This window comes from Drosophila melanogaster, chromosome 2R, assembly GCF_000001215.4.
Source record: "Drosophila melanogaster chromosome 2R".
NCBI classification, from domain to species: Eukaryota; Metazoa; Arthropoda; class Insecta; order Diptera; family Drosophilidae; genus Drosophila; species Drosophila melanogaster.
The window spans coordinates 24351470-24369940 of NT_033778.4; the positions used below are offsets into that span (position 1 = coordinate 24351470).

Below are 18471 nucleotides of genomic sequence, written 5' to 3' on the forward strand. Positions count from 1 at the left end.
ATGCTCTTTTAAATGATTGTTGCATGTGTGTATGTACTAATAGCCGAATGAAATTACTGTAGCTTGGCAATGACTATCTTTTAGTACTGTACTGAACACCTTGTCTTTGTCATCTTTCCCTGGCAAATCTAGTGCTGTGAACTCTACCCCCAGTTCCTCATCATTACGTTTTCTACCGAATTAGCTGGAATAGAAAACCCGAGGCAGAAACAAAGACCAAACCTCTGGCCCCGGCTTCCTCCTCGGCGGTGGGAGCACGGGTGCATATCAGTTTGAGAAATTAAAAGCATTTTGCGGTTTCGCTGACTATCGACGCTGCGTGCCGCTCGAGCCTCTAACGACATTTCAATGATTTGCTGCTTGGCTCTGGCTGCAGTTGCTGTTGCTGCGGCTGCTGCTGCTGCTGCGCCTGTAACATGGCCACGTGCGCAGCACAAGACGCAGGCGGAGGACACAAGCATTTGCAATGCTCGTCGATTACGTACGAGGGCGACCTCTGTCAGGCAGCGTCCAGCTGTCCGAAAGCCACCAACAACGCAGCCACGCAAGGAATCTCCTCCGCGGATTTTGTGTTTAAGCCGCCGCTGCGAGTTCTAACCGCATGCCGCCACAATGTCCTCTTAATTTCCTAGCCCGCGCTCACCACGCGATGATATCGCCGGCGATCCACTGGAGGGACCCCGTCTCCCCGTCTCCCCATTCCCATCCCCATCCCAATCCACAGCCACAACCCCAGTCCCCAATCCGAATCCCATCCAGACGTCGTCCTCTGTCTGTGCGCTCGTTTTTTAATTCAACTGATTGTACTGCAGCTTCTGGAATTCGGCATTTCTTAAAGCCTTTGCGCACACACATTGTGAGTCGGCAACTTCTGGCGATCCAAGTCGCTGGGTACTTGGTACTTGGCCACTTGGCCATCGACAACCTCCAACTCCTGAAGCCGCTGCTCCTGCTCCTGCTGCTGCTGCTGCTCCTGCGCCGCCGCCTTCGCAATCTGAAAAGGTTAAGAAATGACAATTTGTGAGCGTTTTTTCTTTTCTTTCGTTTCGTTTCGATTCGTTTTGTATTTCTGTGTATTGTTTTGGTTTTGTCGTTTCTTCGTTTTTGCCAGTTGGCCAGTTGTGGCTGTCTTGCTTTTGGCCCTGTTGCTTTCATTGTGATTATTTAAAAGCCAGACTGAGGCCTTAACGAGGCGCTTTTGGCCTTTCAGCAGGACTCACATTTAGTTAAGCAATTATTGGGCCGCAATGCAAACAAATAATGCGTACATTGTGTGCCTCAGAGTCTATCTGCCTCGGTGGTTTCCCGCCCGCCAGTCCGACCCGACTTACTCCACTGATTTTCCAAGTTAATCAAAATTCTTGGCTATCCACGTCGAAATCTCTGCGACCTTCCCCGCCCGCCCAGTCCCCTCTTCCATGGCTCTTCTAGCGCCGCCGAGCCACGCCCATGCAACGCCCCTTCAGTGGAGCGTGGCGGAGGCAGCGATTTGGAGGAAACTTATGGCTTTCCGCCGTACCGCTCCCGCCTGGGATACTTATATAGGCACAGGCAGCTCCGCTTCACTGACCAATTTATGGCTGGGAATATTTCTTTTTACAAGTCTGGTTGCCACATAGTGTGGATTTTTCAACGGAGATGCTTGCCTAATTGTGCCGGGAAATGTTGGGATGAAATAGCTACAAGTTACCATTTAAACAACGTGGATTCGTAGTTAAGCTACGACTTAAATTATCTGTGTAAGATACAATCAATGTCTAATGGCCAGATATTACTAAATCGAAATTTATACCAAATGTTTTAGAAATAGCTAAGAAAATTACTTAGATTTCCGCTTCTAGTTGTTTGTTTAATTAATGGCTTTCAATGAGCTTCGAAATAACAAGCTTGGCTCATAAAGTGTTGACAAATATTGTTGAAACTTTTCCCGCTGACTAGAAAGTTTCCGCCATTCAAGGGTGTATCTATAAATTTGTATCAAGTTCGAGCTGAACTCCAGGCAAACTGTACTTTATGTTCACACATGAACACGAATATATTTAAAGACTTACAATTTTGGGCTCCGTTCATATCTTATGTAAATGAATCGAGAGCGATAAATTATATTTAGGATTTTGTTATCTAAGGCGACATGGGTGCATTGCTCAAAAACATGTAATTTAAGTGCACACTACATGAGTCAGTCACTTGAGATCGTTCCCCGCCTCCTAAAATAGTCCCTTAGTGGGAGACCACAGATAAGGTCCTCGCCGCTCAAGATAGGCAGATGTGCCCGAGCGTGGGACCTCGATAAGGCGGGGACTATTTACTTAGGCCTCTGCGTAGGCCATTTACTTTAAGATGCGATTCTCATGTCACCTATTTAAACCGAAGATATTTCCAAATAAAATCAGTTTTCTTACAAAAACTCAACGAGTAAAGTCTTCTTATTTGGGATTTTACATTTGGTCAATCAAGCCTTTAATCGACTCTGCAGTTTCCCCCTACCAAAGGTAAGGAACTCAGAGAAAGGCCAGCTCCTTTAAGCATCTTACAGCTAAAGGTAGCAAAAATAAGTGACTCTTGTTTCCCCCTACCAAAGGTAAGGAACAGAGTATAAATATAAAAAGCAAAAGATACAAAAGAATCTTTTATGTTTTAAAACAAGCACCTTATAGTCTATAGCTAAAGGTTGCTTTGTGTACCATTATAAATTGTGGTAAGGCGTGCTTGAGGCCATACATCAGCAATTGTGAAATTAAAAAGTGCATAACAAAAGTGCCTTATAAATGCTCTAATAGCATTAAATCAGCTCATAAATAGAGTGCAGTGTATATGCCATAAGAGCATAAATTAAATAAAAAGTGCCTGAAAACAGTGCCTTATAAATGCTCTAATAGCATTAAATCAGCTCATAAATAGAGTGCAGTGTATATGCCAAAAGAGCATAAATGCCGAAATAAATGGCTAAAAAACAAAAAATCTGACTGGACTACAAAAATAATAAAACGTGCAAAAAAAAAAAAAAAAAAAAAAAAATCATCTTTAAACATCGACGGAGCCTTAAAGAAGAGAAGGAAGTCAAATTCAAAGGAGCCTCTACCAGCAGCAGAAGCAGCAACAACAGCAGCAGCAGAAGCAGCAACAGCAGTAGCAACAGCAGCAACAACAGCAGCAACAGCAGCAGCAACAACAACGACATCAGCTAAGTCAAAACAAGAATTTTCTGTTTATCCAAACACACATATATATATAAATACATATAAAATACATATACACGTACTATATATATTAAGAAATTACAAAAAATTTTCAAAATGATGTCAGAAAAGACTATTCAATTCCTTAAGAAGCAGTCCGAAATTATTTTGGAAATTAGAAAGTTGGAAGTAAAACCAACATTAACAGATGTAGAAATTCTAAAATTAAATGAGCTTCAAAAATGTTTCATTGCTAATCATAGCAATTTGTTAAAGATCGGCGTTGTCGATCATGAATATTTTAACGCGAAGCAGTATGATTTAATAATGATGGTGTTAGAAAAAATTAAAAATAAAAATGAAAAAATTAAGGGCGAGTCGGTAGAAAACACTTTCCCTAAATCAAACACTGTCCCTAAATCAAACCCTCCCCCTACATTAAACCTTGAAATGCGTGGTCACCCTGAAAAAGAGGGTATAGCACAAAACAACGCTTTAAAAGTAGAGCAGGCATTTCGTAATAATGTTGGCCAATTTCGAGTATATCTAGAAGATACGTCTAAACTAATAGACAGTAGTCCAGATTTCCTTAAAATAAGGAAAAATAAAATTGAATTTTTATGGCATAAAATAGATAACCTGATTGAACAGGTGAATAGTCATTTTGAGAGTTCGCTATTCGAAGAAGAAATTAGCGAACTTGAATTTGACAAACAAAATATTCTTACAGCCATTAATAGTCGACTCAGTGGCACAATAAATAAAGCTGAAATGTCGACGGTTGTTAAGGCGGAGGAGTTACCAACCCTGCCTAAAATACAGATTCCCACCTTCTTTGGTGATTCCAAAGAATGGGATCTTTTTAATGAACTCTTTACAGAGCTCATACATGTGAGAGAGGATCTCAGTCCTTCTCTCAAATTTAATTATCTAAAGTCAGCATTAAAAGGAGAAGCCAGAAATGTGGTTACTCATTTACTGCTCGGCTCTGGAGAAAATTATGAAGCCACTTGGGAGTTTTTGACCAAGCGATATGAGAATAAAAGAAACATATTCTCAGATCATATGAATAGGCTTATGGATATGCCAAATTTAAATTTAGAATCCAATAAGCAAATAAAGACATTTATTGACACGATTAACGAGTCAATTTATATTATAAAATTAAAGGCACAATTACCAGAAGATGTGGATGCAATTTTCGCTCACATAATTCTTCGGAAATTCAATAAAGAATCACTCAATTTATATGAAAGCCATGTTAAAAAGACAAAAGAAATACAGGCACTTTCTGATGTCATGGACTTTTTAGAGCAAAGGCTCAATTCTATATCATCATTCTCACAGGAAGTAAAACCTGTAAAGAAAATGATTAATAATAACAAGAATAAAAATTATAGTGACAATTGTGCATATTGCAAACTACCAGGGCATTATTTAATTCAATGCCATAAATTTAAAATAATGAATCCAGCAGAACGGTCTGACTGGGTAAGAAAAAATGGGATTTGCCTAAGATGTCTGAGGCATCCGTTTGGTAAAAAATGTATAAGCGAGCAGCTTTGTTCGACTTGTCGTAAACCTCACCACACGTTACTTCACTTTGCAGGTCATAATCCAGAAAAAGTGAATACGTGTAGAACAACAGGTCAAGCCTTGTTGGCCACGGCCTTGATTCAAGTAAAGTCGAGGTATGGAGGCTTTGAACAATTAAGAGCATTGATTGATAGTGGCTCTCAAAGCACAATTATTTCAGAAGAGTCTGCACAGATTCTAAAATTGAAAAAATTTCGGTCTCATACTGAAATAAGTGGAGTATCTTCCACAGGAACGTGCATCTCCAAGCACAAAGCGGTTATTTCGATAAGAAATTCTCCGAAAAATTTAGAAATTGAAGCAATTATTCTCCCAAAACTTATGAAGGCACTTCCAGTCAACACGATTAATGTTGATCAGAAAAAATGGAAGAACTTTAAATTAGCCGACCCCGATTTTAATAAACCGGGTCGCATTGATTTAATCATTGGAGCAGACGTATATACTCACATTCTGCAAAATGGAGTTATAAAAATAGACGGTCTCCTTGGGCAAAAAACTGATTTCGGGTGGATAGTTTCTGGATGTAAAAAATCCAAAGGAAAAGAAACCATTGTAGCCACAACAATAGAAATAAAAGAGTTAGATCGCTACTGGGAAGTGGAAGAAGAAGAAAAAGATGATATCGAGTCTGAAATCTGTGAAAATAAATTTATCAAAACGACAAAAAAAGATTCAGATGGGCGATACATTGTGTCAATTCCATTCAAGGAGGATGTCACCTTAGGAGATTCAAAGAAACAAGCGATAGCTCGTTACATGAATCTGGAGAAAAAACTAAAAAGAAATGAAAAACTTAAGGTTGACTACACTAAATTCATGAATGAATACATGGATTTAGGACACATGATTGAAGTGAGTGATGAAGGCAAATATTTTTTACCGCACCAGGCAGTGATTAGAGATTCAAGCCTTACGACCAAATTGAGAGTAGTTTTTGATGCTTCAGCAAAAACTACGAATAACAAAAGTTTGAACGACATAATGTGGGTTGGGCCACGAGTTCAAAAAGATATTTTTGACATTATTATTAAATGGAGAAAATGGGAATTTGTTGTTTCGGCAGACATTGAAAAGATGTACCGACAAATTAAAATAGATAATAATGATCAAAAATATCAATATATTTTATGGAGAAATTCTCCAAAAGAAAAAATTAAAACATATAAATTAACCACAGTCACTTACGGAACTGCATCTGCACCATATTTGGCTACCAGGGTTCTGGTAGATATTGCAGATAAATGTAAAAACCAAGTTATTAGTGCAATAATTAGGAATGATTTCTATATGGATGACCTAATGACTGGAGCTGATTCGGTAGAAGAAGCTAATAAATTAATAACATTAATTCCCCATGAATTGCAGAAAGTTGGATTCAACTTAAGGAAATGGATTTCCAACAATTCCAAAATATTAACCACTGTGGAGGACACAGGGGACAATAAGGTTCTCAATATTATCGAAAATGAATGTGTTAAAACTTTAGGACTAAAATGGGAACCTCAAAAGGATTTATTTAAGTTCAGCGTAAATTGTAATGATGAATCAAAAAATATAAATAAGCGCGTTGTGTTATCAACGCTAGCAAAAATATTTGATCCGTTAGGATGGTTGGCACCAGTCACGGTTTCAGGAAAACTTTTTATTCAAAAACTTTGGATAAATAAAAGTGAATGGGATCAGGAATTATCCATAGAAGATAAAAATTATTGGGAAAAATATAAAGAAAATTTATTATTGTTAGAGAATATTCGAATCCCAAGGTGGATTAATTCAAACAGTTCTTCAGTCATTCAGATTCACGGATTTGCGGACGCCTCCGAAAAAGCATATGCTGCAGTAGTCTATGCTAAAGTAGGACCTCATGTTAATATAATAGCTAGCAAAAGTAGAGTCAACCCTATAAAAAATAGGAAGACAATTCCCAAACTCGAGCTGTGTGCAGCTCACCTGCTTAGTGAATTAATCCAAAGACTAAAAGGATCAATTGACAATATAATGGAGATCTATGCTTGGAGTGATTCCACGATTACCTTAGCATGGATTAACAGTGGTCAAAGTAAGATCAAATTTATAAAAAGAAGAACGGATGACATTCGGAAATTAAAAAATACTGAATGGAATCATGTTAAGTCAGAGGATAATCCAGCAGATTTAGCATCCAGGGGAGTGGATTCTAACCAGTTGATCAACTGTGATTTTTGGTGGAAAGGTCCGAAATGGCTAGCAGACCCAAAAGAACTTTGGCCTCGGCAGCAGTCTGTAGAAGAACCTGTCTTAATAAATACGGTATTAAATGACAAAATAGATGATCCTATTTACGAATTAATAGAAAGGTATTCCAGTATAGAAAAACTTATACGTATAATAGCATACATAAATAGATTCGTGCAGATGAAAACAAGAAATAAAGCCTATTCATCAATTATTTCAGTAAAGGAGATAAGAATAGCGGAAACAGTTGTTATTAAGAAACAACAAGAATACCAGTTTAGGCAAGAGATAAAGTGCCTTAAAATCAAAAAGGAAATCAAGACAAATAATAAAATATTGTCATTGAATCCATTTTTGGACAAGGATGGGGTTCTAAGAGTTGGAGGAAGATTGCAAAATTCCAATGCAGAATTTAATGTTAAACATCCAATCATTTTAGAAAAATGCCACCTAACAAGCTTATTAATAAAAAATGCTCATAAGGAAACATTGCATGGAGGGATAAACCTAATGCGAAACTATATCCAAAGAAAGTATTGGATTTTCGGGTTGAAAAATTCGTTGAAAAAGTATTTAAGAGAATGTGTAACGTGTGCAAGGTATAAACAAAATACAGCTCAGCAAATAATGGGTAACTTGCCAAAATATAGAGTGACGATGACATTCCCGTTTCTTAATACTGGAATAGATTACGCAGGTCCTTATTATGTTAAATGTTCAAAAAATCGTGGCCAAAAAACATTTAAAGGATACGTTGCTGTATTCGTTTGCATGGCCACCAAAGCCATACACTTAGAAATGGTAAGCGATCTAACTTCAGACGCATTTTTAGCAGCACTCAGAAGATTTATTGCTAGACGGGGAAAATGTTCCAATATCTATTCAGACAACGGAACAAATTTTGTAGGAGCTGCAAGAAAATTAGATCAAGAGTTATTTAATGCAATACAAGAAAATATAACGATTGCAGCGCAGCTTGAAAAGGACAGGATTGATTGGCATTTTATTCCCCCGGCAGGACCTCACTTCGGAGGTATTTGGGAAGCTGGAGTTAAGTCAATGAAATACCATTTAAAGCGTATAATCGGCGACACTATTTTGACTTACGAAGAAATGTCAACTCTTTTATGTCAAATAGAAGCATGCTTAAATTCAAGGCCATTATACACTATAGTTAGTGAGAAGGACCAACAAGAAGTTTTAACACCAGGTCATTTTTTAATTGGAAGACCACCTTTAGAAATAGTCGAACCAATGGAAGATGAAAAAATCGGAAATTTGGATAGGTGGAGACTTATCCAAAAAATGAAGAAAGATTTCTGGGTTAAGTGGAAAAGTGAATATTTGCATACGCTCCAGCAAAGGAATAAATGGAAAAAGGAAATTCCTAATATAGAAGAAGGGCAAATAGTTTTATTAAAGGATGAGAATTGTCATCCTGCAAGATGGCCTTTAGGAAAGGTGGAAAAGGTGCATAAGGGGAATGATGATAAGGTCCGAGTGGCTAAAGTAAAGATGCAGGAAGGATATATCACTAGACCCATTACTAAAATTTGTCCCTTGGAAGGAATAAAGTCTGTTGACAAAAATGAGGCTGACCAAGAGCCAAAAAGACGAACTAGAGCGACATCGGGAATGTCCAAGATCGGAATCATTATGGCAATGTTGTTGTTTGTGTTAAGTTGTCAAGTTTCTAGCGCATTACCTAAAGATATAGCACCAAGATATTCTATAGACAAAATAAATAAAACCTCAGCAATATATCTAGACCCGCTAGGAGATGTTGAGATTGTGAGTACTTCTTGGAATTTGGTTATCTATTATAAAATGGATCCATATTTTAAAATGTTAACAAAGGGTAATGCGCTTATACAAAGTATGAGGAAAGTTTGCGAAAGACTTCATAGCTTTGAAGAGCAATGTAGTCTAGTCTTAGATAATATGCAAAGTCAGTTATCGGAACTTGAAGAAAACAATAAATTGTTTATGATACAGTCTAGATCTAGAAGCAAGCGTGCTCCTTTCGAATTTATGGGTTCCTTGTATCATATTTTATTTGGTATAATGGATGAAGATGATAGAGAGCAATTAGAAAAGAAAAGTAGTTGGTTGTTTAAGGTTCCTGCGAATTCAAAAGTCCGTCTGCAATGTACTGGCTCTCAAATTGAATTGTTTGATTTGCCTCAGCAAGGAGTTTTAAGCATTGCGCCATATTGTACGGCAAGAACCGACGATAAAATTCTAGTTGCCCACCATAACATTCAGTCCGAAAGTGAAGAATTATTATCAACACCTTATATAGGAGAAGTTAGTGGAGTGCCGAAGATTATTTGGGATCCGCTGAAACTATCAATATTAAATCATACTGAGGAATTTGAACGATTGAATAATGAAATTAAATTTATGAAAGAGAACCATCAAAAATTGAAAGATTTACATTTCCATCATATTTCCGGACATGCTGGATTAATTATTGCTTTAATACTAATGATAGTATTAATAATATATTTCATACGGAAATGTGCTGTGCAACAAAGAATGCAAGCAATAACCTTTGCAGGTCCGTTGCCAGTACTATAAATATCAATAGTAAATAAACAATAAAATAATATAACAAATAAAAATATACAGTCCACTATATCGTTGTTTAATAGAAAATGTACTTCTACATAGAAAAAGCAAAATGTTTAAAATAAGTTAATTGAGTACAAATTGTTGAATTAAAAATAATATAAACCATAATTGTAATCCAATAAAATTAAAAGCCAGAAAAACTAGGCCCATTGAAATCTTAGTTGCAAAATAAATGAACATATATCAAATAAATACAGTCCACTACTGTTATAAATGCAACTAATATACTAATGTACATCTCAGCTTGCTGGCCCTTTGGCAGAATGTTCACACATGAACACGAATATATTTAAAGACTTACAATTTTGGGCTCCGTTCATATCTTATGTAAATGAATCGAGAGCGATAAATTATATTTAGGATTTTGTTATCTAAGGCGACATGGGTGCATTGCTCAAAAACATGTAATTTAAGTGCACACTACATGAGTCAGTCACTTGAGATCGTTCCCCGCCTCCTAAAATAGTCCCTTAGTGGGAGACCACAGATAAGGTCCTCGCCGCTCAAGATAGGCAGATGTGCCCGAGCGTGGGACCTCGATAAGGCGGGGACTATTTACTTAGGCCTCTGCGTAGGCCATTTACTTTAAGATGCGATTCTCATGTCACCTATTTAAACCGAAGATATTTCCAAATAAAATCAGTTTCTTACAAAAACTCAACGAGTAAAGTCTTCTTATTTGGGATTTTACACTTTAAAAGAAAGAAAACATGGGTAGTAAGTAGCCAAAGTTTGTAGGCAAAACTTTGAGCTGGCGATTGCGATTGCGACTGTGCCCATCTCCCGAATCCGAAACCGATTCCAATTCCGATTCCGATCCATTATATAATGAAGCACACGCGGACTTCCCACATGGAACGCGGCAAAAGCCGACTCTACCCACAGTCCACAGCACGGCCAACAAAAGTTAACAACAATCGATGTTCGGCTGCTCAGCTCATTTCCTGCCCACAATGAAATGTTGAAATCTGTTGAGACGTACATATGTGAATAGTAATTCGCATATAACATTCTCTAAAACTTAGGCTTGTTGGCCCAGAACCATACCGTAATACCACGTTCCCGCTCGGCGCTAATGAAAGTGCCATAAATTTTCAATTAAAGCCTGGCCAAACCCTCTGATTGGCAACGATTAAGTTATCCAGCGAGGCTCACTTCGCAGCTTCGCTGCAATTATTTGCGAATTAACATTTATAACACTTGATCCTGTGCGTATATCCGTTGAAAGCTGGGCTGACTTGACGCTTCAGCGCATTTAAAAAGTATTTTTGTGCCACTGCCACCATCTGCAGCAGCAGCAACCAAGTGGCGGAGTGCAGCGGCAAGAAATATTTGCCGCATTTTAAGAGTCTCGGTCCGCCCGTCCGTCCCAGCGTCTGTCCGTTTGTTGTATGTCTGTTATGCGGATTCATTGCAACCGCAGCCACTTGTTGCGAGTTGCTGCTGCTGCTGCTGCTGCTGCAGTTGCGCTGTTGCTGCTGCCGTTCCTGCTGCTGCTGCTGTTGTGCTAAATTTCACACCGACAATGAGCGCGAGCCAACAATGAATGAAAATTACTGGGCCGAACTGAACTGAACTGAGCCGAAGTGACGGACTGGGATGGCCAAACGGCCAGCGACCGCAGGCTAAATCGATACCTTAATTCAAAGGCACGCCAGACCGCATTTTTGGATAATATACTCCAGCTCCATCCGCTCCAGTGAGCTGATGTGCTCACTTCAACTGCAACTTTAGCGCTGGTGGCACGCGTGAGATTTCCTGTCTGCAGTTTTGGGACATTTCATATCGGATTGCAGCCAAATTTGGTGTCCTTTGTGGCACGCGGGGTCAAAGATATACACACATAAACATCGATTCGGCGGGCTTATCGGCCTGGGAATTGTGGCAATGGCAGCGGCGAAGGCTCATTGTTCTGGCCGTGTGTTGCCAGCGTTTGCAGCGGCTTCGCCGTTGTGCAACGACTTTAAAAAGCTGTTAACATGCGTTGTCATCGCTGCCATATGTTGCACGACAGGCGACTCCTGGTCGCCACCAGCAGCCGTACTCCATCCACCGCCACCGTCATTGATCGGCGATCGCTTTTGGGGCAGCTGAGCCACCGGCGACGGCGACTTGTCAACCACCTGGCACAACTGCACCACTTTTGTGGCGGTTGCATCAACGGGCTGAACTTCAAACCGGCGGCAGGCGTTGGTTTCCCTCGAAATCTACGCGAAAGTGGAAACGCCAGCGATTTGCGTAGCCCGCAGCGATAGTTATAGCTTCCTCAGCTCACATGTGCCGTCCCTTATTTGGAAGCTTGTGTGCGAAGCGCAACAATTATATGTACGGCGCGGCCTGAGCGGACTCACACAGGCGAGCGAGCGCGAAAAAAACCAGCACAACCACATCAGTGCACTTAAAAAAAAAATTTGATTCATCTTAGAAATTGGCCATGCTGCAGACCTGGCCTCTGGCTCTTCATTAGTACGCCAAGTAAATGGCAAGGCATTTAAACAGCTGAGAATAAGAATATCTCATTACTATATAGTATTTTCTCCGAGTGTAGCGTCGGCGGCCGAAAGCCGCGTCGCGGGTTCAGACTAAAGCGTGTGCAGCGGAAAGGAGAAGTCGTCGCCACATTGGCTGACTTATGACGAAAATAATTGCTGGCTATTGCTATCGCTAACTGGCGATCGCGTCAGCGTTATCGATGATTCGTAGAAAGCCCATCGCAGTTAGCCCGTTTTCATTAGCCCGTTGCACGCGGCGTATGAGTAATCAATAATAATTTGACCGCCGTCCCCACTGCGACTTTTCTTCGTCGCTTCCCGCGATGTCATCGTGTGTGTGTGTGGTCCCAAATCGATTGCCATAATAATTTCGCGCAGATATAGCACGGCAAATGCAGGCAGAACCACTTCGACTGCGACAATCATCGTACTCGTACAGTATTGTAATTTACTTAATTTCGAATCGTTCTGAATACGCAAATTTTGCATTTGCAAAGCGGGAAAAAAGTGCAGGAAAACATTGTCCGTGCATTAGTTACATGTCTATAGTCGCGCTTGTTTTCGCTTACTTGCTGTTATGAAAGGCGACTGCGCGGCGTCTGTTTCGCCTGCTTTTTGGTTGTTTTTCAGCTTTTCTGCTGCGTTTGATATGCAAATTGTGTGCTTTTACAAAGAGTCGCAGAATTATCGTATCTGTCGACGGTCGTTGTTGTTGTTGTTGCTGCTGTCGCTGTTGTGGGAGCTTCGAAGCGGGAGTTCCATATGGTAATTCCATATATCCAGTCGAGCAGGCACAGCTCAGAGAATTGGATATTAAGTGGCTTTAAAGTTCACATTTAAGTATTTATAAAATTGATCAAACTTTACTTCATCCTAGCCGATAAATACAACATTTGGAAGCTTCTCTAGATTTACTTAACGTTTTCCAGACTTTTGCTTCCTGCTGCAGGGAACACTTTTAGGGGAAACCTGCGAGTGCCACACGGCGTATGCGCAATATTTGCGTAAGATCTTTGGAAATCAGCAAGCAGCTCGGATCGGCTTTGGTTTGGGTTTTTGGTTTGGGTTTTGGTTTGGCTGCCACTTACGCGACAACGCCTTGACATGCCCACACGTCCGGCGACAACAACACCCAACAACTTTGCAACATGCCACAGCATTTTGGAATGTTTTGCCGCTGTTGCGGCGTGTGAGAATTCACGAGTGGATGTCCCTCAGTGGATGCGGGGGAAACCCTTAATAAGGGAGCCCAAATTTATAATGTGGCACGCAATTAATTCACTGCCAAAGCTGCCAAGCGAAGGCGCAAAAATTATCACACCATTCAAATGACGCTCACGAATGTTTTTCGAGCCGGACTTGCGGAGCTGGTGGGATTGGCTGGCCACCAGCGACTTGCAACATGCAACAACTGGTGGCAAGCAAAGTCGACACATTTTGTTTGTTCCGAACCGTTCTCTTTGGCGGCAAACATTTAACAAGCATCGCCTGTCCGCTGGCCGAGGATGCCACCTAGAAAGCTCACGCTAGGCGTCCAATTGGCTGGAGTTGCCGCCGATCATGGTCATGCCACATGGTGCCCACCGTCCATTGCCTTGCGCCCAATGACTGGTGACTAGTGCCTAGTGCCGAATGCCACCAAGTGGACAATGCCCGGGTCTTCGGCCGGTGGTCCTTTGTCTCGGGAGCGCTCCTTGCCGCCTGTCAGTGCTAATTTGTTGCTGCTCGTGCAGTGCCACTAAAAATATAGCCATAAATGCTGATGGGCAGGGAGGATGGAGGAGCTGCTCCGCTGGTCGAGGGAGGAGAAATCTGCATGTCCTTAATGCCGGCAACGTGCGAGTTTTACAAATTACGAAATGAGCATCCAGGCAGTCGCGGTCCACTCTTTTTCCCACGTCTCATTAAAATTGCAGTTTAAATTCAAGATGCTGCCTCTGTTCTTTTACTTTCTATCATCGTCATCGAGTCACCGAGTCAACGAGGCAGCGGTGCAGAGATGCGACCAAGACGACGTCCCATCGTCATTATTGTCAACTCTCAACGAGTTGCCTTGCCAATCGTCTGTCGTCTGTCCCGGCTATCTTTCTGCCTGCCGTTTCTAGATTGATGTCTCTGCAGTCGGGCAGACAGTCAGTCAGTCGGTCCACGAGTCCATCTGTCCTGAGTCCATCTGTCCATCTGTCCGGCCGTCCGACAGTCCCGCGGAATTATGCGAGGCGGAGGTGATCGCTGAAGGGGCTGGAGATGAAGTTGGAGCTGGGGGAGTGGGCAGAGGACGGCTTGGCACAGTTTGCGCACTTCGGCATCTCACTGCCCCTGGCCGAGATGGAATTTTCGGGAGGAGATTGCCCCAACTTCGAGATAAGGCACACAATTTTCATTTGGGAGCTGAAGAATTTCGGGCACTATATGTGATATGCGTCGAAAATGTATTTATTAAACGTATTTTGACGCATGGCCTAAAGTATGTTTTACTTTGCAAATACAAGGAAGAAAATAATGACATTCGAAAGTACCCGAAACTCAAAAAAGAAACATTAGATACATTATTTCAGGCCTATCTTCTTTTCCAAATTCTTAGTATTTATCAAAACTGTGTTCTATGATAGATCAAGTTTCTAAATAAATGAAGTGAAAACTCTGGAACAAAAAGGTAAACTATCTCTTGGATATATATCTATTCTGAAATCTATTCTAATGTTTTTGTCAGTTGATAACTTCTATGTATTGTATTTCACAAGAATGAAGTTCTCATCCGATCCGCAAGTTCGTTGTAATTGTGCAATTCTTCTGTTTGATTTGGCCGCTTAGTTGCGACGTACTTTTAGCTGTGCTGCCCACGATGTGGATAATTGTTTAGCTGTTATTGTTGTTATTGGACGTTAATATACATTTGATTCTGGTTATACATATAAAAAGAGAAAAACGTGGAGTGTGTGTGCGCCTTAATTAAAACTGCGGCCGCTGCTCGTAGGAGTTAATTAGACTGCGGAGGTGTACGGGCCCAGTTTTCAGCTTTCAGTTTTCAGTTCGCAGCTCCCAGTCTCAGATCTGCCGATCCGGCGATCGTTCGCTTTCAAGTCAAGCCCCAGCTATTAGTCGCTCAATATTACGCGTTTGGCGGACAACATTGTTCTTACTTTTTGCGCTCCCCGTGTTCTGTGATCTTGACTTATCGACGGTATAGGATGGATGGGATGGGGATGGGGATGGGGGCTGGCGAATGGGGGATGGTATAGGGGATACGGGCTGCTGCTGTTCACACGCTGCTCATCAACAATTGCTGTCACGAATTTTCCACTCGGCGCTTTTTGCGCGCGCTACTTGTTTGTATTTTAAAATTTATTTATTTGTGCAGCCTCCACAGCCTGCACAGTCCCAGAAGCTGTGGAGCTCTTTAGCTCTGGATCTCAGAGGCCTCCACACACATGATGGGGATCCTCTCGTGGAGTGAAGTGGAGTGGATCGTCGGCGCGTAGTGTGTGTGCTCCTCCTGGAGCGCACTGAAGAATGCATTTGATCAGATAATGTAATTCGCATTTTAAATTGAGGCGCATTCCCAGTTATACTTCTTCTCACATGCATTTACCTGGCCGTCGCAGGCATCCTTCGATTTGCGAGGCGGAGGAGTACGACTGCTGGACTGGGCTGGATGGCCCAGCTCCTCCAGCTCCAGCTCCAGCTCCAGCCTCATCTTCTCCAGAGGAGCCCCACGACCATTCCGAACCAACATTGCGGGCGTTGCATTATTACGCACAAGTAAATCATCGAAAGACGTCGCTGCTGTCCACCGTCGAAAGCCAACGGCTTGTTAAGTAATTTAGTTGGCCTTTTTTGCCAACTCTCTCGGCGCATTTTGCTTTTTCTATATGGCATTTGGCATATTTGTTTAAAGAGCTTCTTGTGAGCTGAATTTGTTATTGTCTCTATAAACGTAATAAATTGGCATTCAATTAGGCCAAAGGTGTTTTGTTCTCTGGTGGGTAGAAGTGCTCGCTCGGCTCTCGACAGTTGATCAAGAGATATGATCGGGTGAAATTATGGGAGGATTTTATGCGAACATTATGTATTGTCTAAGAAATTCATTTTCTCAAAAAATTAAGGATCTTCCTAATTATATTAACCATAATTTACGGAACAGAATCGGATTTCTAGCGGCTGTACTATAATTGCTTCTTATTTATTTCTCTTTGTAACTTGCGACGCCTTCACTTCGATTTCCTGATCCCGAAATCTTTTGGCTACTTGGCCAATCTTGGTTCGAGGCAATCTGGCATTAGCATATCGGTCATAAGATCTATAACTAAACTCGGCGGACAGTTGACAGCTACTCCGCCCCGCAGACGAATCAGATTGGATCGGACGGTACGGGATCATATGGGATCCGTCATGCGAAGAGGCTCGTCCTGCTTTCTAACGATGGCATTTTTGATATTTGTGACACGCAGATTTTCCATCAGTGTCAACAAGGCATTGTTCGGCGAACGTCAACGTGGTTGGTCTGGGTCCTCCGACCTCCGGTCCACCCCGTTCTCCCGATCTCTCCCAGACTTCCAACTCCTGACTCAACTGACAGACTCGATCGGCCGTCCGATCGTCGTCGATTTTTCAGCATCAGAGCAAAGGCAGGCAAAGTCGGGCCAATGCAAAACCGAATGCAACGCGTACATTTGCATAGACACAAAATTATATGAGACCGAACCGAGACCGGGCCCGAAACGCAGCTTCCTGGTCTTTTTGTGTCTGAAATTTATGTACCCACACAATGGGGTAACAAAACAGTTGGAGGAGCCCGTCTCCGCTGCTGGGGAGCCGTGGGGCCCGTGGTGTTGGCCTAAACACCATTCTAGCGGTTCGTTTAGCTTGTTTATTGGCATGAAAATCTATCAAAAATGCATCATGCATTTTATATTTATTGTACGTAAGTACAAAAATAATGTGCTTGACATTTGACCCGGCCCAAACGACAACAGCGTTATGGCCGTGCCACATGTTGCCCATGGTCTGTTGCCAATGGCCAAGTTGCCAAGATGCCAAGTTGCCAGGTTGCCTGCAAGTCAGCCAGTCTGCAAGTCTACCAGTCCCGACTGATTATGAAACTGGCTGCTTTGTCGGTATCCGGGGATATTTGGTTATTGTCTTCGGACTTGCATTCTAACACAAATCAAAACGGGCAACAGCAATCCCAACACTCGCCACTTAAACGCTCGTTTATAATGTTGTTAAAATACAATAAATAGCCAGGACTCGCAGCAGGCGGTTTTCACTGCCTCTCCGACCCCAGCAGCCCATTTCCATTGCTCATGCTGATTTATGAAATGTGGACGCCGATGTGGCGGCCCACAACCGCAAGCAGAACCCCCACCCCGGCTAAGGCCAGCTCTCCTCTGGCCAGGCTTAGACTCAGTCCTGGGTACTGGGTGCTCGGTACTCGATTCCAGGGGCCTCTAACTGGGCAAAGCCGGCAGGGGTGATTGTGTGATTGTGGGCCGGTGATTGAGTTGTCGGCCTGCTGGGCTACTGTTTGCAGTTTGCCGAGTGGCTTATCTTGCGGTGCATCGCAGCTGTTCGACCAGCCTGCCAGTTGTCTGCCGCCTCCACTTATCATGGTCCAGGAGGGGTCATGGGTTACGACTGCACCGGGCACACAGCCCCCATCCACCCAACGTGCGGATCATATGATACAGCAGGTGGTAGGAGAAGAGATGTTTACTGTCTTACAGAGTAATATTTGCCCAATCTATACCTAATACCTAATGTATCCCCTTAAAGAATCCCGTACTAATTGCCACTCCTTAGATACAGTTGCAATGTACCACCAAGTAGCGTCTTATCACTTAGTATGCCTTACTCACCCATGACTAGGTGCCAGCCGGTCTTGTCCAGATCTTCTTCAGATCTCCTTCCCAGCATCCGCTATCACCCCGATCAAGTCTCAAGTATTCAAGTCACCATCTTGCTATGTGTCCATACAATTTTCTTCACACACTTTCCAGCCATCACTGATTGACCACACTGTTCACGTATTTCAATCACTGAAGCAAGAAGCCGAGGATCGTTCCTCGTTCGTCGTGCAGGTCACGCAGTTGCTCACAGACTGAAAACGTAACCCCAGCGGTCGCACCTCTTGAGTCTCGAGCCGGAGAAACCCGAGGAGAAACCCGTTTGGAGGGGCTTAAGAGCACGATCCGCACTGAAGGCGATGGGGATGGGTGCGATAGGGAGGCGCTATACGTTCGATCCGCTTGCACCTTCGAGCCGCTCTCTTCGGTACTCTCTTAAGCCGGCTCTCTCTCGCTGCCTATTAGGCACAGGCACCCATATTCCATATTCCACATAGGAGGACTATG

At 42.2% G+C, this 18471-nt stretch overlaps 1 protein-coding gene and 1 non-coding gene across 3 annotated transcripts in view, besides 1 other annotated feature; one reads left to right on the forward strand and one right to left on the reverse strand.

Moving 5' to 3' along the window:
- The window catches only part of bs (blistered), a 33613-nt gene that overhangs the window by 8609 nt on the left and 6533 nt on the right, over positions 1-18471 (forward strand). The gene's annotated exons all lie outside the window — the stretch shown is intronic.
- On the reverse strand, positions 8-18220 carry asRNA:bsAS (blistered anti-sense lncRNA). Its single transcript, NR_124728.1, has 2 exons — positions 17977-18220; positions 8-994 (listed from the first exon to the last, which is right to left on the reverse strand).
- Positions 2015-10318: a mobile genetic element.